This window comes from Hemitrygon akajei, chromosome 22, assembly GCF_048418815.1.
Source record: "Hemitrygon akajei chromosome 22, sHemAka1.3, whole genome shotgun sequence".
Lineage (NCBI taxonomy): Eukaryota > Metazoa > Chordata > Chondrichthyes > Myliobatiformes > Dasyatidae > Hemitrygon > Hemitrygon akajei.
Window position 1 is genome coordinate 65,117,020 of NC_133145.1, and position 23,289 is coordinate 65,140,308.

The window sequence follows — 23,289 nt, forward strand, 5'->3', positions numbered from 1 at the left end:
TAACCCATGACCTCTTGCTGTAGTCTCACTGGAAAAAGCCAGCTTGCATTTACCTTCATAGCCTTGTTTACCTCTAATAAATCTCAATCTTCTACGTTCTGAAGAATACAGTCCTAACCTATTCAATCTTCCCTTATAATTCAGGTCCTCCAGACCTGGCAACATCCTTCTGTATTTTCTCTGCACTCTTTCAACCTTATGTACAACTTTCCTGCAGGTCGGTGACCAAAACTGCACACACTACTCCAGATTAGGCCTCACCAATGTCTTGTACAACTTCAACATAACATCCCATCTCCTCTACTCAATACATTGGTTTATGAAGGCCAATGTGCCGAAAGCTTTCTTTATGACTCTGTCATCCTGTGACACCATTTTCAGTGAATTTTGTACCTGTATTCCCAGATCCCTTTGTTCTACCACACTCCTCAGTGCTCCACCGTTCACTGTTGCAGACCTACCCTGGTTGGTCCCACCAAAGTACAAAACCTTGCACTTGTCTGCATTAAATCCTTTCTAACATTTCCAGCCCATGACGCAGATTTCTCTGCAAGCCATGATGGTCTTCTTCATTGTCTAATACACCCCCAATCTTGGGGTCATCTGCAAGTTTGCTGGTCCAGTTAACCACATTATCATCCAGATAATTGATATAGATGACAAACAACAACAGACCCAGTACTGACACAAAGTGCACTGCAGATGCTGTGGTCAAATCAAGACGTACACAAAAAGCTGGATGAACTCAGCAGGTCGGGCAGCAACCGTTGAAAGGAGCAGTCAACGTTTCGGGCCCTCCTGATGAAGGGTCTTGGCCTGTAACGTTGACTGGAGTCCTGACGAAGGGTCTCAGCCCTTTCCTGATAACTGCCTCGAAAAACTGTAAGATTGGTTAGACATGACCTACCACCCATGAAGCCAGGGTGACCATCCTTAATCAGTCCATGGCTATCTGGTCTCTTAGAATCCCTTCCAATAACTTTCCCACAAATAGCTATGCTGAAACTAAACCACACACGCAAAATGCTGGAGGAACTCAGCGGGTCAGGCAGCATCTATGGAGAGGATTAAACTGTCAACGTTTTGGACCGAGACCCTTCATCAAGACTGGAAAGGGGTGGGGGGGTGGGGAAGCAGAAGCCAGAATAAGACGGTGGGGGGAGGGGAGGGAGTACAAACTGGCAGGTGAAAGGTGAGACCAGTTGAGGGTGGAGGAGAGCCTGGGAGATGACAGTTGGAAGAGTTAAAGAGCTGAAAAAGGACTCTGATCAGAGAGGAGAGTGGACCATGGGATAAAGGGGAAGAGTCTCGGCCTAAAACATTGACTGTTTACTTTTTCCCATGGATGCTGCCTGACCCGCTGAGTTCCTCCAGCATTTTGTGTGTGTTACTCAGGATTTCCAGCATCTACAGAATCTTCTGTGTTTACAATTTGCTGAAACTGTACATGGCTGGTAACAGCACAGTGTGTGAAATCCTGGTAACCACATTACAGGAAGGATGTGACTCCCCCAGACGGGACATTTATGGGGATATAACCAAGACTGGAAAAATGTCTCCAGGAGGAGATTCTGGAGAGGCTAGGCTTGTTTCTAATGGAGAAGAGGCTTAGCTGAAGTTGCAAATGAATGAAATCAAAGGACCTGCCTCTCTAAGCAGAGAGGTTATGACTAGGGAACATAGCCAGCTGATCAGAGAGGAGATCTAGGAAAATGTTTTCAGCCAGAGTGCGAGCACTGCCTGAGAGGGTAGTAGAGTCAGAAACCGCCACCTCTGTACAGTGGCTGAGAGATCTGCAGAGGCTGGCTCCTGGCTGAGGAACAGTAGCAGGGGGACTTTTGCTTGTCCCAGGGTCTGTGATAAGAACATAGAGCCTCAGTGTAGACTCTGTCTGACCCCGGGAGTGTGTGATGGGACGGTGTGGAGGGAGCTTCACTCTGTGTCTGACCCCGGGAGTGTGTGATGGGACGGTGTGGAGGGAGGGTTACTCTGTGTCTGACCCCGGGAGAGTGTGATGGGACGGTGTGGAGGGAGACTCTCTCTGTGTCTGACCCCGGGAGTGTGTGATGGGACGGTGTGGAGGGAGGTTTACTCTGTCTGACCCTGGGAGTGTGTGATGGGACGGTGTGGAGGGAGCTTCACTCTGTGTCTGACCCCGGGAGTGTGTGATGGGACGGTGTGGAGGGAGGGTCACTCTGTCTGACCCTGGGAGTGTGTGATGGGACGGTGTGGAGGGAGCTTCACTCTGTCTGACCCTGGGAGTGTGTGATGGGACGGTGTGGAGGGAGCTTCACTCTGTCTGACTCTGGGAGTATATGATGGGACGGTGTGGAGGGAGGTTTACTCTGTCTGACCCTGGGAGTGTGTGATGGGACGGTGTGGGGGGAGGTTTACTCTGTCTAACCCTGGGAGTGTGTGATGGGACGGTGTGGAGGGAGCTTCACTCTGTGTCTGACCCCGGGAGTGTGTGATGGGACGGTGTGGAGGGAGGGTCACTCTGTCTGACCCTGGGAGTGTGTGATGGGATGGTGTGGAGGGAGCTTCACTCTGTCTGACCCTGGGAGTGTGTGATGGGATGGTGTGGAGGGAGCTTCACTCTGTCTGACCCTGGGAGTGTGTGATGGGACGGTGTGGAGGGAGCTTCACTCTGTCTGACCCTGGGAGTGTGTGATGGGAGCTTCACTCTGTCTGACCCCGGGAGTGTGTGATGGGACAGTGTGGAGGGAGATTCACTCTGTCTGACCCTGGGAGTGTGTGATGGAACAGTGTGGAGGGAGACTCTCTCTGTGTCTGACCCCGGGAGTGTGTGATGGGACGGTGTGGGGGGAGGTTTACTCTGTCTGACCCTGGGAGTGTGTGATGGGACGGTGTGGAGGGAGGTTTACTCTGTCTGACCCTGGGAGTGTGTGATGGGACGGTGTGGAGGGAGATTCACTCTGTGTCTGACCCTGGGAGTGTGTGATGGGATGGTGTGGAGGGAGGTTTACTCTGTATCTGACCCCGGGAGTGTGTGATGGGACGGTGTGGAGGGAGGTTTACTCTGTGCTTGTTTATAAACAACAATATGAAACAATCCTGCGAATTAAAACTAAGTGCAGTATGTTTGCAGTTCAACATCTGCTTTCTTTGTGATCTGTACTAATCAAAACCTGTTGCACAATTTCTCCAGCATTCTTTGTGGGGAGGTTTGGAGTGACTGACACAGTGAGAGTGTGTGGCCCGTACATCCCTGCCCTTCCTCAGAATCACTGTGCCTGGTCTCTGAATTCACTGGCTGGCAACTGGATCCCAGTGCAGACTAACCAAATGGCCCTTCAGAGTGACCTTGTAGTAACCCTCTCCTTCAGATCTGCCTCGTAGTTACCCTCTCCTTCAGATCTGCCTCGTAGTTACCCTCTCCTTCAGATCTGCCTCGTAGTTACCCTCTCCTTCAGATCTGCCTCATACTAACCCACCACCTTTTTATTTACAAAACTGCAAATGTTTATTCTCTTCCAAAATTAAGAAAATCAAAGATTTAAGAGACTGTTAACAATTTCATTTTAAAATACAGTTCCGACTATAATCAAAATACTCCGTTCCATGGGAGCCCCACCGTTCTTGGAGAACTCACTCCCACTGTAACCAACGCCCTCCCACCGTGTGACCCTCCCTTAGGCTGGAACCCTTTCCTACTTCACAAATTCTACCAGTCAGACCTGGGGGCAGAACACCTTGGCCCATTGGCAGAGAACACTTCCTGCACTCTACCCCTCCCTCTCCCACACCCTCAGTCACTGTGAGGGGTGTCTGGGCCGTGTGATACTGCCTATCCAAGCTGCCGGTGGACAGAGAGGAAGTGCTGGGGTCAGACCAGGTCCGTGTATCTGCAGGAGGGGGGGGGGGAAGGAGAGGTTCACCTGGTGGGGGCAGAGTGCAAACAGATACCCACTCGCCCCAGGAGAGGATGGAGGCACAAGGTTGGTGATTCCCTCTTGCTCAGGATGTGTGGAGCCCACCTGAGGGTCTGGGGCAGCTTCTAATCTTGGAGTATCCACTCACAGACTCCCATCGGGATCCAGTCCCAGAATCTGGAGCAGATCTATCGCTTTCCTCCATGTTCGGCTTTCCAGCGTCAGCTCCCACACTCCTGGAATCCGCTCAGTATCCGTTTCTCCGAGGAGGAACATCGAATGCGGACCAGATTAATTTAAAAGATGCTCTGTGTGTTTGTTGGTGGCGTGGCCAATGCAATGGACTCGTTCAAAAAAGCTTTTGCAGGAATCATTGGAATGTAACTGCAGGTTTTCCTGGAATTTTACAGAGTGGAATTTGTATCGCAGATGAATTCTTGGCTAAGAAGTTCTTCAACCTCAGAAACATCACGTAACATGGAGTTGACACACACAGGTACACACGGGTATGTACAGTGTACATGCAAACACATACCATTCTCACAGGCACACAGGAGCTTCCTGTCATGGATGTATATGCACACGTGTGTGCAGACAGATGCACTCAAACGGACAGACGGACAGCCAGACAGCCAGACACACACACTCACTCTCACTCTCACTCGCACACACACTCACACTCTCACACACACACTCACACTCTCGCGCTCTCTCACACACACACACACTCACACTCTCTTTCACACACAGACTCACACACACACACACTCGCACTCTCTCACACACACACTTGCACTCTCGCACTCTCGCACACACGCGCACACACACCCTCTCACACACACACTCGCACTCTCTCACACACACACACACTCACACACACACACTCGCACTCTCGCACTCTCTCACACACACTCACACTCACACTCTCGCACACACACTCTCGCACTCTCACACTCTCGCACACACTCACACACACACTCTCACACACATGCACACTCACACTCACACTCACACACACACTCAGACTCACACACACGTGCATGCATGCATTGTGAACGCTGACTGACCCGATGGAAGTGGAGGCCAGGAAGCACCAGTAGATTCCCTGACGAACAGGACGAAGTAAAGAAGCTGCCTTCACTCCAGTCGGGAAGAGAGCTCAGTTGAGGACACCGAATGATCAATTGGGACAGCTCAGCAGGGTGCTGATTAGCGCAACAGAATTAGTACCAGTGGTCCAGATTCCATTCCCACCGTTATTTGTAAGGTGTTTGTACGTTCTCCCCGTGACCACATATGTTTCCTCCCATTCTGAAGATGTACCGGTTAGTAAGTTAATTGGTCACATGGTATAATTGGGTCTCGTTGGACTCTCAAGCTTAGATGGACATTTTATTATTTCTGTAACCTGCCTGCACTACACTTTCTCTGTCACTGTCAAACTTTATTCTGCATTCTGTTATTGTTTTGCCTTGTTTTATTTCAGTACGCTGTGTAATGATCTGATATGTATGGACAGGATGCAAGACAATCTTTTCCCTGTATCTCGGTACATATGACAATAATAAACCATTTCCAGTTCCAGATCCAATCCTGGATGGCAGGGTGAGTGGGCTGAGGGGCCTGTTTCTGGATTATATAACTCCAAATAGGCACAAATTGACCCTTTCTGGTTCTGATATTGGATAAAACGAGTAGTGATACAGGGGTCTGTGCTGGAACTTTAAGCTTTTATAATATGTAAAAGTGACTCAGATGAAGACACAGTGGGTACGGTCAACAAATTAGCTGACAGGTCAGAAAGTGAGTTGTGGAGGATATGTGGAGGCTAAAGGGGGATATAGATAGGTTCAGTGAATCTGGCAAATGGAGAATGATGTGAAATTGTCCATTTGGTTGGATAGATATAAAAGAATAGAAAGCATAGATTTCCAAAGAAGAAACCTTAACTGACAAATGTGTTGGTATTACTTGAGGAAGTAACTGGCAGGATAGAAAAAGCAGTCAGTGGATGTTGTGAATTTGGGTTTTTCATAAAGTCTTTGACAAGGTTCCACATGAGGCTGCTTAACAAGATAAGGTATAGGACAGATATTAGCACAGACAGAAGATTGGCTGACTGGCAGGAGGCAAAGAGTGGGAATGAAGGGACTTTTATGATGGGCTGCTAGTGACTAGTGTTGTCCTAAAGGGGCATGTTGGGACTATTTCTTTTTACATTGTACGTCAATGATTTGGATGATGGAATTGATGACTTTGTGACCAAGTTTGCAGATGATATGAAGATATGTAGAGGGGCAGGAGGTGCTGAGGAATGGACAAGCTAGTGCCAGGTGGAATATAACGTAGGGAAGTGCACAATCATGCACTTTGGCAGAAGGAATAAAGGTGTGGACTATCTTCTAAATGTGGAGAAAGTTCAAAAAATCAGAGGTGCAGAGGGATTTGAGCCTCCTCATGCAGGATTCCCTAAGGTTGCAGGTTGATTTGATGATGAGGAAGGCAAATGCAATGTTAGAATTCATTTTGAGAGGACTAGAATACAAAAGCAAGGATGTGATGCTGAGGCTTTATAAGGCATTGGTAAGGCTGCACCTGGAGGATTGTGAGCAATTTTGGGCCCCTTATCTAAGAAACGATGTGCTGGCATTGGAGAGGGTCCAGAGGAATTATCTCAGGAATGAAAGGGTTAACGTTTGATGGCTCTGTGTCTGTACCCAATGGAGTTCAGCAGAATGAGAAGGGATCTCATTACAACCCATTGAATACTGAAAGGTCTGGATGTGGACAGGATGTCAGAGATGGGTTTTTTTTTTACACAGAACGGGGGTGGTGGTAGACACAGATACAATAGACAATAGGTGCAGAAGTAGACCATTCGGCCCTTCGAGCCTGCACCATTGGGGACATTTAAGAGACTCTTTGATAAGCACATGGATGAGAGAAAACTGGAGGCTATGTGGGAAGGAAATGATAGATTGAGGAAGGTTAAATGGTCAACACAACATTGTGGGCTGAAGGTCCCCTTAATAATAGACATTTTATTTATTATTAATAATAATGGTTAATAAAAGTATTATCATAATAATGAATACCAAACTAATAGTTAATTTAAATAATCAGAATCAGGTTTATTGTCATCCGGTGTATTGTGAGCAGTTTTGGGCCCCTTGTCTAAGGAAGGGTGTGCTGGCATTGGAGAGGGTCCAGAGGAGATTCATGAGAATTATCCTGGGAATGAAAGGGTTAATGCACGAGGAGTGTTTGATGGCTCTGGGCCTGTACTCACTGGATTTCAGTAGAATGAAGGTGAACCTTATTGAAACCTATTGAAAGTTGAAAGGGCTGGATAGAGTGGATGTTTCTTATAGTGGGGGTTTAGGACCAGAGGGCACAGCCTCAGAATTGAGTGACATCCTTTTAGACCATAAGATATAGGAGCAGAATTAGGCCATTTGGCCCATTGAGTCTATCTCACCATTTCACCATGGCTGATCCACTCTCCTCTCGGCTCCAATCTCCTGCCTCCTCCCCGTATCCCTTCATACCCTGACCAATCAAGAATCTATCAACCTCTGCCTTAAATAAACATAAAGAATTGGCCTCCACAGTTGTCTGTGGAAAAGAATTCCAGAGTCACCACTCTCTGGCTAAACAAATTTCTCCTCATTTCTGTTCTAAAAGGACACCCCTCTATTTTGAGGATGTGTCCTCTGGTCTTAGACTCTCCCATCACAGGAAACATCCTTTCCATGTCCACTCTATCAAGGCCTTTCACCATTCGATAGATTTCAATTAGATCAGCCCTCATTCTTCTGAATTCCAGAAGGTACAGGCCCAGAACCATCTTCATATGACAGGCCATCCAATCCTGAAATCGTTTTTGTGAAGCTCCTTTGAACCCGCTACAGTTTCAGCACATCCTTTCTAAGGGGCCCAAACCTGCTCGTAATCCCCCACGTGAGGCCTCACTAGTGCTTTATAAAGTTTCAACATTACACCCTTGCTTTTGTATTATTATCCTTTTGAAATGAATACTAAAATCGCATTTGCCTTCCTCACTACAGAGTCAACCTGCAAATGAGCCTTCAGGGAATCCTGCACAAGAACCGCTGCACCTCAGATTTTGGTCTTTTCTCTCTATTTAGAAAATATTCAAAAGCAGCCCTTCTACTTTCTCAAAACTACCTGCCCTCCACCTACCTTCATATTGTCTGCTAACTTTGCAACAAGGCCATCAATTCCATCATCCAAATCATTGACATATAACATAAAAAGAATCGGTCCCAACACAGACCCCTGTAGAACATCACTAGTCACCGGCAGCTAGTCAGAAAAGGCTCCCTTTATCCCCACTGCCAATCAGCCACTGTTTTATCCATGCCAGAATCTTTCCTGTAATATCATGGGCTCATGGCTTGTTAAGACCATAAAACATAGGAGCAGAATGAGGCCATTTGGCCCATTGAAACTGTTCTGCCATTCCATCAATGCAGATCATTTGATCCCCTGCTCAGCCCCACTCCTGGCCTTCTTCCCATAACCCTTGATGCCATGTCCAATCAAGAACTTAGTAAGCTCTGCCTTAAATACACCCAATGACCTGAACTCCACAGCCACCTGTGGTAACTCATTCACCACCCTCTGGCTAAAGACATTTCTCTGTATCTCTGTTTTAAATGGATGTCTCACTATCCTGATGTTGTGTTCGCTTGTCCTAGACTCCCCCACCATGGGAAACATCCTTTCCACATCTACTCTGTCCAGGTCTTTCAAAATTCAAAAGGTTTCAATGAGATTCCCCCTCGTCCTTCTGAATCCCAGCGAGAATGGCAGGCTCATATGTGAGACTTTGTCATTTAGAACAGAGTTCAGGATTAATTTCCCCAGCCAGAGGGTGGTGAAATTTGTGGAGGCCAAGTCACTTGGTGCATTAAAGGCAAAAGTTCATAAGTTCTTGATCAATCAGGACGCCAAAGGTTATGGGAGAAGGCAGGAGAATGGGGTTGAGAGGGATAATAAGTCAGCTGTGATGGAATGGTGGGCAATTTCGATGGGCTGAATGGCCTAATTCTGTTCCTGTGTCTTATGGTCTCAATAGAGAGAGATGGCAGAGTATTCGGCAACGGACCCAGGGATTTCATCGTCCTGAAGCATCGCTCACAAAGGCTCACACGGCACAAGTGTAGTGCAAGTAATTAAGAAAGTTCATTGCTGCAGGTCTACAAACCCCTGGTTAGACCACAAGTGGAACATGGCCTTCAGTTCTGGTCACCTCATTATTGAAGCGATGCGGCAGATTTGAAGAATGTGCAGAGGGGATTTACCAGGACACTGCCTGGAACAAGGAGCATGTCTTATGAGGACAAGTTGAGCGAGCTAAGGCTTTTCTCTTCGGAGTGAGGGAGGATGAAAGATAACTTGATAGAATTGTTTAAAATAAGACACATCGATAGAGTGGACAGTCAGAGTCTTTTTTACAGGGCAGAAATGGCTTCTATTCGGGGGTATAGCTTTAAGATATTTGGAGGAAAGTATGGGTGGGTACGTCAGAGGTAGTTTTTTTACGCAGAGTGGTGGGTGTGTGGAACTCGCCACCAGGGATGGTGGTAGAGGCAGATACATTAAGGACATTTAAGACCATCTTAGATGGGTACATGAATGATAGAAAGATGAGGGTGGAAAGGTTATATTGATTTTGAAGTAGGTTAAGTGGTCAGTACAACACCAAGGGCCGAAGGGCCTGTACTATGCTGGACTATCAGAACATAGAACACTGCAGCAGTTACAACTACAATTGCTGTTGATCCTACCTAAAGCTAGACAATGCTGCCACCACGTGGTGACAGTCTGCAACAGCAGCCGCTGCGGATAATTTCCCAAAAGACCACTGGCTCCATCGTGTGGTGGCGAAGCGCAGCGCAGCGCCGGGATCAGGCCGTTCGGCTCTTCAGTTTAGTACTATTAGACTCACAGAGTTACAGATAGACAAGCCCTTCTGCCCAACACGTCCGTGCCAATCAGGAGGCCCCATCTAAACTTAACCCAGTTGCCAGCTTTTGACCAATGCTCATCAAACCACACCAAAGCATTTTTTACTCTAGCACTTTCCCCATATCCCTAGGTCCCTGTAATATACATATTTGATTTATTAATAATAATAATAATGATTAATAAAATCATTGTCGTAATAATTAATAACACAATAACAGTTAATAAAAATATCAGAATCATGTTTAGTGTCACTTGGAGTATTGTGAGCAGTTTTGGGCCCCTTTTCTAAGAAAGAATATCCAGTCACAAACAAGAGAAAATCTGCAGATGCTGGAAATCCGAGCAACAAATCCGACCAACACAAATGCTGGAGGAACTCAGCAGGCCAGGCAGCATCTATGGAAAAAAGTACAGTCGATATTTCCGGCCAAAACCCTTCAGCAGGACGTGTGTATTGCTAAGAAAGGGTGTGCTGGCATTGGAGAGGGTCCAGAGGAGGTTCCCAAGAAAGCTTCAGGTAATGAAAGGGTTGACATATGAGGAGCGTTTTTGATGGCTCAGGGCCCATATTCACTGGAGTTCAGAGGAATGGGGGGTGGGGTCTCTATGAAACCAATGGAATGTTGAAAGGCCTCGATAGAGTGGATGTGGAGAGGATGTTTCCTGTGGTGGGGGAGCCCAGGACCAGAGGACACAGATAGAGTGAATGTGGGGAGGATGTTTCCTATAATGGGGGAGTCTAGGACCAGAGGACACAGATAGAGTGAATGTGGGGAGGATGTTTCCTATAATGGGGGAGTCTAGGACCAGAGGACACAGATAGAGTAGATGTGGAGAGGATGTTTCCTATAGTGGGGGAGTCTAGGACCAGAGGACACAGATAGAGTGAATGTGGGGAGGATGTTTCCTATAATGGGGGAGTCTAGGACCAGAGGACACAGATAGAGTGGATGTGGAGAGGATGTTTCCTATAGTGGGGGAGTCTAGGACCAGAGGACACAGATAGAGTGGATGTGGAGAGGATGTTTCCTGTGGTGGGAGTCTAGGACCAGAGGACACAGATAGAGTGGATGTGGAGAGGATGTTTCCTATAGTGGGGGAGTCTGGGACCAGAGGACACAGATAGAGTGGATGTGGAGAGGATGTTTCCTATAGTGGGGGAGTCTAGGACCAGAGGACACAGATAGAGTGGATGTGGAGAGGATGTTTCCTGTAGTGGGAGTCTAGGATCAGAGGGCACAGATAGAGTGGATGTGGAGAGGATGTTTCCTATAGTGGGGGAGTCTGGGACCAGAGGACACAGATAGAGTGGATGTGGAGAGGATGTTTCCTGTGGTGGGGGAGTCTGGGATCAGAGGGCACAGATAGAGTGGATGTGGAGAGGATGTTTCCTATAGTGGGGGAGTCTAGGACCTGAGGACACAGATAGAGTGGATGTGGAGAGGATGTTTCCTGTAGTGGGAGTCTAGGACCAGAGGACACAGATAGAGTGGATGTGGAGAGGATGTTTCCTGTAGTGGGAGTCTAGGATCAGAGGGCACAGATAGAGTGGATGTGGAGAGGATGTTTCCTATAGTGGGGGGAGTCTGGGACCAGAGGACACAGATAGAGTGGATGTGGAGAGGATGTTTCCTATAGTGGAGGAGTCTAGGACCGGAGGACACAGATAGAGTGGATGTGGAGAGGATGTTTCCTATGGTGGGGGAGTCTAGGACCAGAGGACACAGATAGAGTGGGTGTGGAGAGGATGTTTCCTATAGTGGGGGAGTCTGGGACCAGAGGACACAGATAGAGTGGATGTGGAGAGGATGTTTCCTATGGTGGGGGAGTCTAGGACCAGAGGACACAGATAGAGTGGATGTGGAGAGGATGTTTCCTGTAGTGGGGGAGTCTAGGACCAGAGGGCACAGATAGAGTGGATGTGGAGAGGATGTTTCCTATAGTGGGAGTCTAGGACCAGAGGGCACAGATAGAGTGGATGTGGAGAGGATGTTTCCTATAGTGGGAGTCTGGGACCAGAGGACACAGATAGAGTGGATGTGGAGAGGATGTTTCCTGTAGTGGGGGAGTCTGGGACCAGAGGGCACAGATAGAGTGTGTGTGGAGAGGATGTTTCCTATAGTGGGAGTCTAGGATCAGAGGGCACTGCCTCACCTAGAACTGAGATGAGGCGGAATTTCTTTAGCCAGAAGGTTGTGGCATGCTGTCCCTCTGTCCCTGATCACCCACAACCACTAAAGGATAAAGAAGGCAACAGGTGCCTGGAGGTGGAGAAGGTTGGGGAGGTCCTAACTGAATACTTTGCTTCAGTATTCACAAGTGAAAAGGACCTTGATCAGGGTGAGATGGAAATAGAGCTGGCCTGTGTGCTGGACAGTCTGGAGATTAAGGAAGAAGTGTTGGATTTTCTTACAAACATCAAGATTGATAAGCCCCCAGGGCCGGACATGATACACCCCAGGTTGCTGTGGGAAGTAAGAGAAGAGATTGCTGGAGCAGTAGCTATGATCTTTGAATCCTCTTTGGCTGCAGGGGAGGTCACAGCATGTTGACAGGCCGACTAAGGGGAATGCCATACTAGATCTAGTATTAGGTAATGAACCAGGTCAGGTCACAGATCTGTCAGTGGGTGAGCATCTGGGGGACAGTGATCACCACTCCCTGGCCTTTAGCATTATCATGGAAAAGGACAGAATCAGAGAGGACAGGAAAATTTTTAATTGGGGAAGGGCAAATTATGAGGCTATAGGCTAGAACTTGCGGCTGTGAATTGGGATGATGTTTTTGCAGGGAAATGTACTACGGACATGTGGTCGATGTTTAAGGATCTCTGGCAGGATGTTAGGGATAAATTTGTCCTCATGAGGAAGATAAAGAATTATAGGGTGAAGGAACCATGGGTGACAAGTGAGGTGGAAAATCTAGTCAGGTGGAAGAAGGCAGCATACATGAGGTTTAGGAAGCAAGGATCAGATGGGTCTATTGAGGAATATAGGGTAGCAAGAAAGGAGCTTAAGACGGGGCTGAGAAGAGCAAGAAGGGGGCATGAGAAGGCCTTGGCGAGTAGGGTAAAGGAAAACCCCAAGGCATTCTTCAATTATGTGAAGAACAAAAGGATGACAGGAGTGAAGTAGGACCAATTAGAGATAAAGGTGGGAAGATGTGCCTGAAGGCTGTGGAAGTGAGCGAGGTCCTCAATGAATACTTCTCTTCGGTATTCACCACTGAGAAGAAACTTGATGACAGTGAGGACAATATGAGTGAGGTTGATGTTCTGGAGCATGTTGATATTAAGGGAGAGGAAGTGTTGGAGCTGTTAAAATACATTAGGATGGATAAGTCCCCAGGGCCTGATGGAATATTCCCCAGGCTGCTCCACAAGGCGAGGGAAGAGATTGGCTAGGATCCTTATGTCCTCGTTGTCCACGGGTATGGTACCAGAGGATTGGAGGGAGGCGAATGTTGTCCCCTTGTTCAAAAAAGGTTGTAGAGATAGTCCAGGTAATTATAGACCAGTGAGCCTTACGTCTGTGGTGGGAAAGCTGTTGGAAAAGATTCTTAGAGATAGGACCTATGGGCATTTAGAGAATCATGGTCTGATCAGGGACAGTCAGCATGGCTTTGTGAAGGGCAGATCGTGCCTAACAAGCCTGATAGAGTTCTTTGAGGAGGTGACCAGGCATATAGATGAGGGTAGTGCAGTGGATGTGATCTACATGGATTTTAGTAAGGCATTTGACAAGGTTCCATACGGTAGGCTTATTCAGAAAGTCAGAAGGCATGGGATCCAGGGAAGTTTGGCCAGGTGGATTCAGAATTGGCTTGCCTGCAGAAGGCAGAGGGTCGTGGTGGAGGGAGTACATTCAGATTGGAGGGTTGTGACTAGTGGTTTCCCACAAGGATCTGTTCTGGCACCTCTATTTTTTGTGATTTTTATTAACGACCTGGATGTAGGGGTAGAAGGGTGGGTTGGCAAGTTTGCAGATGACACAAAGGTTGGTGGTGTTGTAGATAGTGTAGAGGATTGATTGTAGAGTCGAAGATTGCAGAGAGACATTGATAGGAAGCAGAAGTGTGCTGAGAAGTGGCAGATGGAGTTCAACCCGGAGAAGTGTGAGGTGGTACACTTTGGAAGGACAAACTCCAAGGCAGAGTACAAAGTAAATGGCAGGATACTTGGTAGTGTGGAGGAGCAGAGGGATCTGGGGGTACATGTCCACAGATCCCTGAAAGTTGCCTCACAGGTAGATAGGGTTGCTAAGAAAGCTTATGGGGTGTTAGCTTTCATAAGTCGAGGGATAGAGTTTAAGAGACGCGATGTAATGATGCAGCTCTATAAAACTCTGGTTAGGCCACACTTGGAGTACTGTGTCCAGTTCTGGTCGCCTCAGTATAGGAAGGATGTGGAAGCATTGAAAAAGGTACAGAGGAGATTTACCGGGATGCTGCCTGGTTTAGAGAGTATGGATTATAATCAGAGATTAAGGGAGCTAGGGCTTTACTCTTTGGAGTGAAGGAGGATGAGAGGAGACATGATAGAGGTATACAAGATATTAAGAGGAATAGATAGAGTGGACAGCCAGCGCCTCTTCCCCAGGGCACCACTGCTCAGTACAAGAGGTCATGGCTTTAAGGTAAGGGGAGGGAAGTTCAAGGGGGATATTAGAGGAAGGTTTTTCACTCAGAGAGTGGTTGGTGCGTGGAATGCACTGCCTGAGTCAGAGGTGGAGGCAGATACACTAGTGAAGTTTAAGAGACTACTAGACTATATGGAGGAATTTAAGGTGGGGGGTTTTATGGGAAGCAGGGTTTGAGGGTTGGCACAACATTGTGGGCTGAAGGGCCTGTAATGTGCTGTACTGTTCTATGCTCTATGTTCTGTACAGAAGGGACAGTTTGTACCTGAACTGGAGGGGGACTAATATCCTAGTGGGAAGGTTTGTTAATGCTGCACAGTGGGGTTTAAATTAGAGTTGCAGGGGGATGGGAACCCGAGTGCCAGAACAGTTAATGGAGAGGTTGTGGAGGCAGATGTTGGTAAGACCTCAGACAAAGTTAGGAATCAAAAGGTTGAGCACGGTCCAACTAGTGTCCTGAGCTGTGTATATTTCAATGCAAGTAGGATCGTAGGAAAGGTGGATAATAGTGCTGAGGATGAAGTAGCTGGTTTACAAACAGAGGCAATGTGTAGTGAGGAGAGGCTGTTCATAGGGCAAGATTGCAGTCAACAGAATGAGCTGCAATGTAAAAGGCAGACAAAAATCGTAAAGAGTGAGCATAGGACTGAGGACGTTGTACTTGAATGCGTGCAGAATATGGAGTGTTATGGCCTCAGCCCCTCCCCCCCCTTGGGAGAGTCTCAAGAGAGAGAGGGCCTTACGGTCTGGAATGTGGGCTGGCCGCTCAGCCTTGGACACAGCCATTGTCTTGGGAGGCACCTTTGGGGAATGCGGACGTGACCTACGTGCAAACCTTCAGGGCAATGTGAGATAGGTAATGGGGGGAAGATCGCCTCAAACCCCCCCCCCCACCCTGATTGACATCTACAACCCTGCCAGTCCAGATATAAAGGGGGGCAGCCGAGGCGGGGTCTCAGACGCACCAAGGAAACACACGAAGGAGAAACGCTAGAAATCCTGCGACAGCGTTTTAATAGCTACAGCCGGTGGTGGGGTTCGTGTGCGTCCTTCCCTTGCCTGGGATTGGCGACTTCACCACGGAAGACGGCCTAGCTACAGGGGAAGCCACAGATGAGAGTCCATTCCCCCCAACGAGACTTCCGACTACCTCCTACAGATTGGAAAACCTGTCGGGTAAATGCTTCATGCTCTCTGTCTTTCTAACAAAAGTGCACCAACGCGACCCTTCCGCCGGCAACTAAGTGAAACTGCTGTGATCTAAAAGACTTTTAGATATCCAGCGAACGATATAAAATCTACGTTACCCCTAGACGACGAGCGAGCTTGTGTTTTGAATGATTATTATTACACCGGTGTTTTAGATTGAGTTTTGACGATGAATATGATCTGAATGTTTTGTATTAACCATACGTTTGTGCCCCTTTTTGAATAAAACGTTTGAAAATAGTAGCATCAGGCTTCGGTACATCCATCTATCTTTGCTGGAAAACCACCCGGTTACTGGGGAACGTAACAGGAGTAAGGTAAATGAACTTGTAGTACAATTGCAGATTGGCAGGTATGACGTAGGCATCACTGAATCATGGTTGAAATAAGATTATAACTGGGAGATTAACGTCCAAAGATACACATTGTATTGAGAGGATAGGCAGGAAAGCAAAGGGACCAGCGTTGTTCTGTTGGTAAAAAAATGAAATCAAATCATTAGAAAGAGGTGACATAGAGTTTGAAAGTGTTGAATCATTGTGGATCGAACTAAGGAACTGCAGGGGTTGTATACAGACCCCCAAACAGTGGTCTACAAATTACAAAGGGAGTTAGAAAATGCTTGATGAAAGGGCAATGTTACAGTAGTCATGGGGATTTCAATATGCAGGTAGATTGGGAAAATCAGATTGGTGCTGGATTCCAGGAGAGGGGGGATTTTCTAGAATGCCTACGAGATGGCTTTTTAGAGCAGCTCGTGGTTGAGCCTACTAGAGGATGAGCTATTATGGACTAGGTGTGAAAATTAGTAGGAAGTTAGAGGATTGGGAAGCTTTTAAAAACCAACAGGTAAAGCTGGAATATGAAAGTAAGCTAGCCAATAATATTAAAGAAAACACCAAAAGTTTCTTCAGATACATGAAGTGTAAAGGAGAGGTGAGAATGGATAAAAGGCCCGTTGGAAAATGATGCTGGAGAGGTAGTAATGGGGGACAAGGAGATGGCAGATGAACTGAATAAGTATTTTACGTCAGTCTTCACTGTAGAAGACACCAGCAGTATGTTGGAAGATCAAGGATGTCAGGGGGCGTGAAGTGTATGGAATTACCAAAACTAGAGAGAAAGTTCTTGGGAAACTGAAAGGTCTGAAGGCTGATTTTCTTTTAGCGTGTCGCACCAGACAGTCAGCCTTTCTCGTCTGGCGCGTGGTGTCAGGATTGGCCTCCTTTCAGATTAACCTGGTCGCGGTATGAATGTTCCTGACTCGACCCTTTTTTTCTTACGAGGCCGAGTGGCTAGCTCGACGCTCAACCCGGCACGGATGGAAACGTGCTTGGGGTGTGGCCCGACTTGGATCCGAACTCGGGAGCCTTCGCTCCGGAGTCCGGCGCTGATGCCCCTGCGCCACCAGCCGGCTGAATGCAGATAAATCACCTGGACCAGATGGCGTACACCACAAGGTTATGAAAGAGGTGACTGCAGAGATTGTGGAGCCATTAATAAAGATCTTTCAAGAATCACTACATTCTAAAATAGTTCCAGAAAACTGGAAAATTGCAAATGTCACTCCACACTTCATGAATGAAAAAGTCAGAAGAAGGGAAACTATAGGCCAGCTAGGCTGACCTCAGTGACTGAGAAAATATTGGAGTCAGTTATTAAGGATGAGATCTCAGGGTACTTGGTGGCACGTGATAAAATAGGCCGTAGTCAGCATGGTTTCCTCAAGGGAAAATCTTACCTGACAAATCTGTTGGAATTCTTTGATGAAGTAACAAGCAAGAGAAACAAAGGAGAATCATTTGATATTCTGTACTTGGATTTTCAGAAGGTCTTTGACAAGGTGCCACTTGAGGCTGCTTATCAAGCTACAAGCCCACGGTATTACAGGAAAGGTTCTAGAATGGATAAAGCAGTGGCTGACTGGCAGGAGGCAAAGAGTGGGAATAAAGGGAGCCTTTTCTGACTGACTGCCGGTGACTAGTGGTGTTCCACAGGGTCTGTGTTGGGATTGATTATTTTTATGTTGTACATCAATGATTTGGATGATGGAACTAATGGGTTTGTTGCAAAGTTTGCAGATGATATGATGACATTTGGAAGAGCAGGTAGTTTTGAGGAAGTGGAGAGGCTACAGATGGACAGATTAGGAGAATGGGCAAAAAGATGGCAGATGGAATACAGTGTCAGGAAGTGTATGGTCATGCACTTTGGTAGAAGAAATGAAAGGGTTAATTATGTTCTAAGTGGAGAGGAAATATTAAAAATTGAGGCCAAAATGGACTTGGGAGTCCTTGTGCAGATTTCCTTAAGGTTAATTTGTAGGTTGGGTCTGTGGTGAGGAAGGCAAATGCAATGTTGGCATTCATTTCTAGAGAACTAGAATATACAAGCAAGGATGTAATGTTGAAACTTTATAAAGCACTGGTGAGGCCTCACTTGGAGTATTGTTTAGGCAGAAAATGGTGTTGGGTAGACTGATGGGACTGAAGGCTGATAAATCCCCAGGGCCTGATGGTCTGCATCCCAGGGTACTTAAGGAGGTGGCTCTAGAAATCGTGGGCACATTGGTAATCATTTTCCAATGTTCTATAGATTCAGGATCAGTTCCTGAGGATTGGAAGGTAGCAAATGTTATCCCACTTTTTAAGAAAGGAGGGAGAGAGAAAATAGGGAATTATAGACCAGTTAGCCTGACATCAGTGGTGGGGAAGATACTGGAGTCAATTACAAAAGATGAAATAACGGCACATTTGGATAGCAGTAGAAGGATCAGTCAGAGTCAGCATAGATTTGCGAAGGGGAAATCATGCTTGACTAATCTTCTGAAATTTTTTGAGGATGTAACTATGAAAATGGACAAGGGAGAGCCAGTGGATGTAGTGTACCTGGACTTCCAGAAAGCCTTTGATAAGGTCCCACATAGGAGATTAGTGGGCAAAACTAGAGCACATGGTATTGGGGGTAGGGTACTAACATGGATAAAAATCTGGTTGGCAGACAGGAAACAAAGAGTAGGGATTAACAGGTCCCTTTCAGAATGGCAGACAGTGCTAGTGGGGTACCACAAGGCTCGGTGCTGGGACCACAGCTATTTACAATATACATTAATGATTTAGATGAGGGGATTAAAAGTAACATCAGCAAATTTGCAGATGACACAAAGCTGGGTGGCAGTGTGAAATGTGAGGAGGATGTTAGGAGAATGCAGGGTGACTTGGACAGGTTGGGTGAGTGGGCAGATGCATGGCAGATGCAGTTTAATGTGGATAAATGTGAGGTTATCCACTTTGGTGGCAAGAACAGGAAGGCAGATTACTATCTGGATGGTGTCAAATTAGGAAAAGGGGAAGTACAATGAGATCTAGGTGTCTTGTTCATCAGTCACTGAAAGTAAGCATGCAGGTACAGCAGGCAGTGAAGAAAGCTAATGGCATGTTGGCCTTCATAACAAGGGGAATTGAGTATAGGAGTAAAGAGGTCCTTCTGCAGCTGTACAGGGCCCTGGTGAGACCATACCTGGAGTATTGTGTGCAGTTTTGGTCTCCAAATTTGAGGAAGAACATTCTTGCTATTGAGGGAGTGCAGCGTAGGTTCACAAGATTAATTCCTGGGATGGCAGGACCGTCACATGTTGAAAGATTGAAGCGACTGGGCTTGTATACACTGGAATTTAGAAGGATGAGAGGGGATCTGATTGAAACATATAAGATTAATAAGGGATTGGACACGCTAGAGGCAGGAAACATGTTCCCGATGTTGGGGGAGTCACAGTTTAAGAATAAGGGGTAGGCCATTTAGAACGGAGTTGAGGAAAAACCTTTTCACCCAGAGAGTTGTGGATCTACGAAATGCTCTGCCTCAGAAAGCAGTGGAGGCTAAGTCTCTGGATGCTTTCAAGAAAGAGTTAGATAGAACTCAAAGATAGCGGAGTCAAGGGATATGGGGAGAAGGCAGGAACGGGGTACTGATTGTGGATGATCAGCCATGATCACTTTGAATGGTGGTGCTGGCTCAAAGGGCCGAATGGCCTACTCCTGCACCTATTGTCTATTGTCAGCATTTTTGGCCCTTTAGCTTAGCAAGGATGTGCTGAAATTGGAGAGGATTCAAAAGAGGTTCACAAAAATGATTCCAAAATTGAATGGCTTGTCAGATGAGGAGCGTTTGATGGCTCTGGGCCTGCACTCACTGGAAGTCAGAAAAGTGAGGGGAGACCTGATTGAAACCTATCGAACGGTGAAAGGCCTCGATAGAGTGGACGTGGAGAGGATGTTTCCTATGGCGGGAGAGTCTAAGACCAGAGGACACAGCCTCAGAATAGAGGGCAGTTCTTTTAGAATGGAGATGAGGAGGAATTTCTTTAGCCAGAGATTGGTGAACTTGTGGAATTCGTTGGCACAGGCAGCTGTGGAGGCCGAGTCTTTATGTATATTTAAGGCAGAGGCTGATAGATTGTTGATTGGTCAGGACATGAAGGGATACAGGAAGAAGGGTGGAGATTGGGGCTGAGAGGGAAAATGATGAAATGGTGGAGCAGACTCGATGGGCCAAATGGCCTAATTCTGCTCCTATCTCTTATGGTCTATTTAAAGTAGAGTTGGTAGGATCTTGATCAGTCAGGGTAATGGTGTATGGGGTGTCCAGAGAGGGGTAGCACCTCTGGTGAACAGTTCTCATTTCCATCCTAGGACTTTCACTCACCTTCGACCTCTACCAGACATTCGGCTATACCTGATGCTCCAAGTAGCAGTTTGCATGAGACAGCAGCCCTGGTACATTGATTCAACAGGTAGGCTAAACCGGGTGAGTGTTGCCAATGACCTCGTACCCTAGTCCTAGCATGCAAACTCAGCTACAGTAGACTGGGTGGATGAGATCTACAGTGAGATTCAATGGCCAGGAAGGCTGTTCTGCAAAGCAATGTGCAGAGTGAAGGGCGTACCAAGGCACAGAAGACGTCATCACATAACAATCCAAAACTTCCCTCCACATCCCAATCCAAACTCCTCTCCACATACCCAATCCAAACTCCTCTCCACATACCCAATCCAAACTCCTCTCCACATACCCAATCCAAACTTCCCTCCACATACCCAATCCAAACTCCTCTCCACATACCCAATCCAAACTTCCCTCCACATACCCAATCCAAACTTCCATCCACATACCCAATCCAAACTCCTCTCCACATACCCAATCCAAACTCCTCTCCACATACCCAATCCAAACTTCCATCCACATACCCAATCCAAACTTCCCTCCACATACCCAATCCAAACTCCTCTCCACATACCCAATCCAAACTTCCATCCACATACCCAATCCAAACTTCCCTCCACATACCCAATCCAAACTCCTCTCCACATACCCAATCCAAACTTCCCTCCACATACTGTTAAGAACCCCGTAACTGGGTCACTTACCAGCAAAGATAGAGACGTCCATTGAAGTCTGATGGTACTATTTTTAACAGTATTTATTAGTAAAAATACACAAAAATAATATCAATGCAAATATACAGATAATATACGTCGTCAATACTAAATCTAAAAGTGCGGGTATAATAATAATCAATAAGAAATAAGCTCTATGGTTGTCTAGGGGATAATGTATTGTCCGATGGAAATATATAGTTCACGCAGTTCATGCAGACTGTAGCCGTTGGGGACCGCTGTGTTTCAATTGTTGGAGAAAAACTTGCCGGCTTTCCTTGATGACTTCAATCCATCAGGAATCTCGTTGTCGTGGCCGTTCACTTGTGGCCTCTTCTTCAGCTAAACCGGTCTTCCGTGGTAAGCCCGCCACCCAGGCAAGGGAGGACGCACATGAGCCCCCACCGGCTTTCGCTATCAAACGCTGTCACGGGATTTCTAGCGTTTCTCCTGGTGCGTCTAAAGGGGTTGTTCCCCAGACCCTCTTTTATCCTTACTCACGGGGTCTCAGATGTCAATCAGGTTGGGATGATGCAATCCCTCAACCAGACCACTCTGGTTGTCCCCTGAGGGGTTTCAATGAATAGTACAGTACTCAATACACAATTCCTTCTCCAAGAGACAATAGCCGTAGTCAGTGGTTTCGTTCCGCTGATGTCAGGTCACATTCCACCTGGTTGTGTATTCCGTGTGCCTCTCTCTCATTTCCTGGGTCTCAGACCCGAAATAATAGCGATCTTGCGATTCTCAAAAAGAAGGGGGCGACTTTCTACCCTTCGGACTCTCAGAGTTGCTTCACATTCATAACAATACCCAATCCAAACTTCCCTCCACATACCCAATCTAAAATTCCCTCCACATACCCAATCCAAAGATCACTCCACATAACCAATCCAAACTTCCCTCCACATACCAATCAAAACATCCCTGTAAATATCAAACAAATCTCCTCACCACATACCCAATCCAAACTCCTCTCCACATACCCAATCCAAACTCCTCTCCACATACCCAATCCAAAATTCCCTCAGCATAACCAGTCGAAACTTCCCTCCACATACCCAATCCAAACATCCCTCCACATACCCAATCCAAACTCCTCTCCACATACCAATCCAACCATCCCTCCACATACCCAATCCAAACTTCACTCCACATACCCAATCCAAACTTACCTCCAGTTACACAATCCAAACTACTCTCCACATACCCAATACAAACTTCCCTCCACATAACCAATCCAAACTTCCCTCCACATACCAATCAAAACATCCCTGTAAATATCAAACAAATCTCCTCACCACATACCCAATCCAAACTCCTCTCCACATACCCAATCCAAAATTCCCTCAGCATAACCAGTCGAAACTTCCCTCCACATACCCAATCCAAACATCCCTCCACATACCCAATCCAAACATCCCTCCACATACCCAATCCAAACTACTCTCCACATACCCAATCCAAACTTCCCTCCATATACAGAATCCAAACTTGCCTCCACATACCGAATCCAAACTTCCCTCCACATAACCAGTCCAACCTTCCCTCCACGTACCCAATACAAACTTCCCTCCAGATACCCAATCCAAATTCCTCTCCACATACCCAATCCAAACTACCCTACACATACCCAATCCAAACATCCCTCCACATACCCAATCCAAACTCCGCTCCACATACCCAATCCAAATTCCTCTCCACATACCCAATCCAAACTTCCCTCCACATACCCAATCCAAACTTCCCTCCACATACCCAATCCAAACATCCCTCAACATACCCAATCCAAACTCCGCTCCACATACCCATTCCACACATCCCTCCACATACCCAATCCAAACTTCCCTCCACATACCCAATCTAAAGATCACTCCACATACCCAATCCAAACTCCTCTCCACATACTCAATCCAACCTTCCCTCCACATGCCCAGTCCAATCTCCTTTCCACATACTCAATCCAAACTCCTCTCCACATAACCAATCCAACCTCTCTCCACATACCCAATCAAAACTGCTCTCCACATCCCCAATCCAAACTTCCCTCCACATACCCAGTACAATCTCCTCTCCACATACACAATCCAAACTTCCATCCACATATCCAATCCAAACATC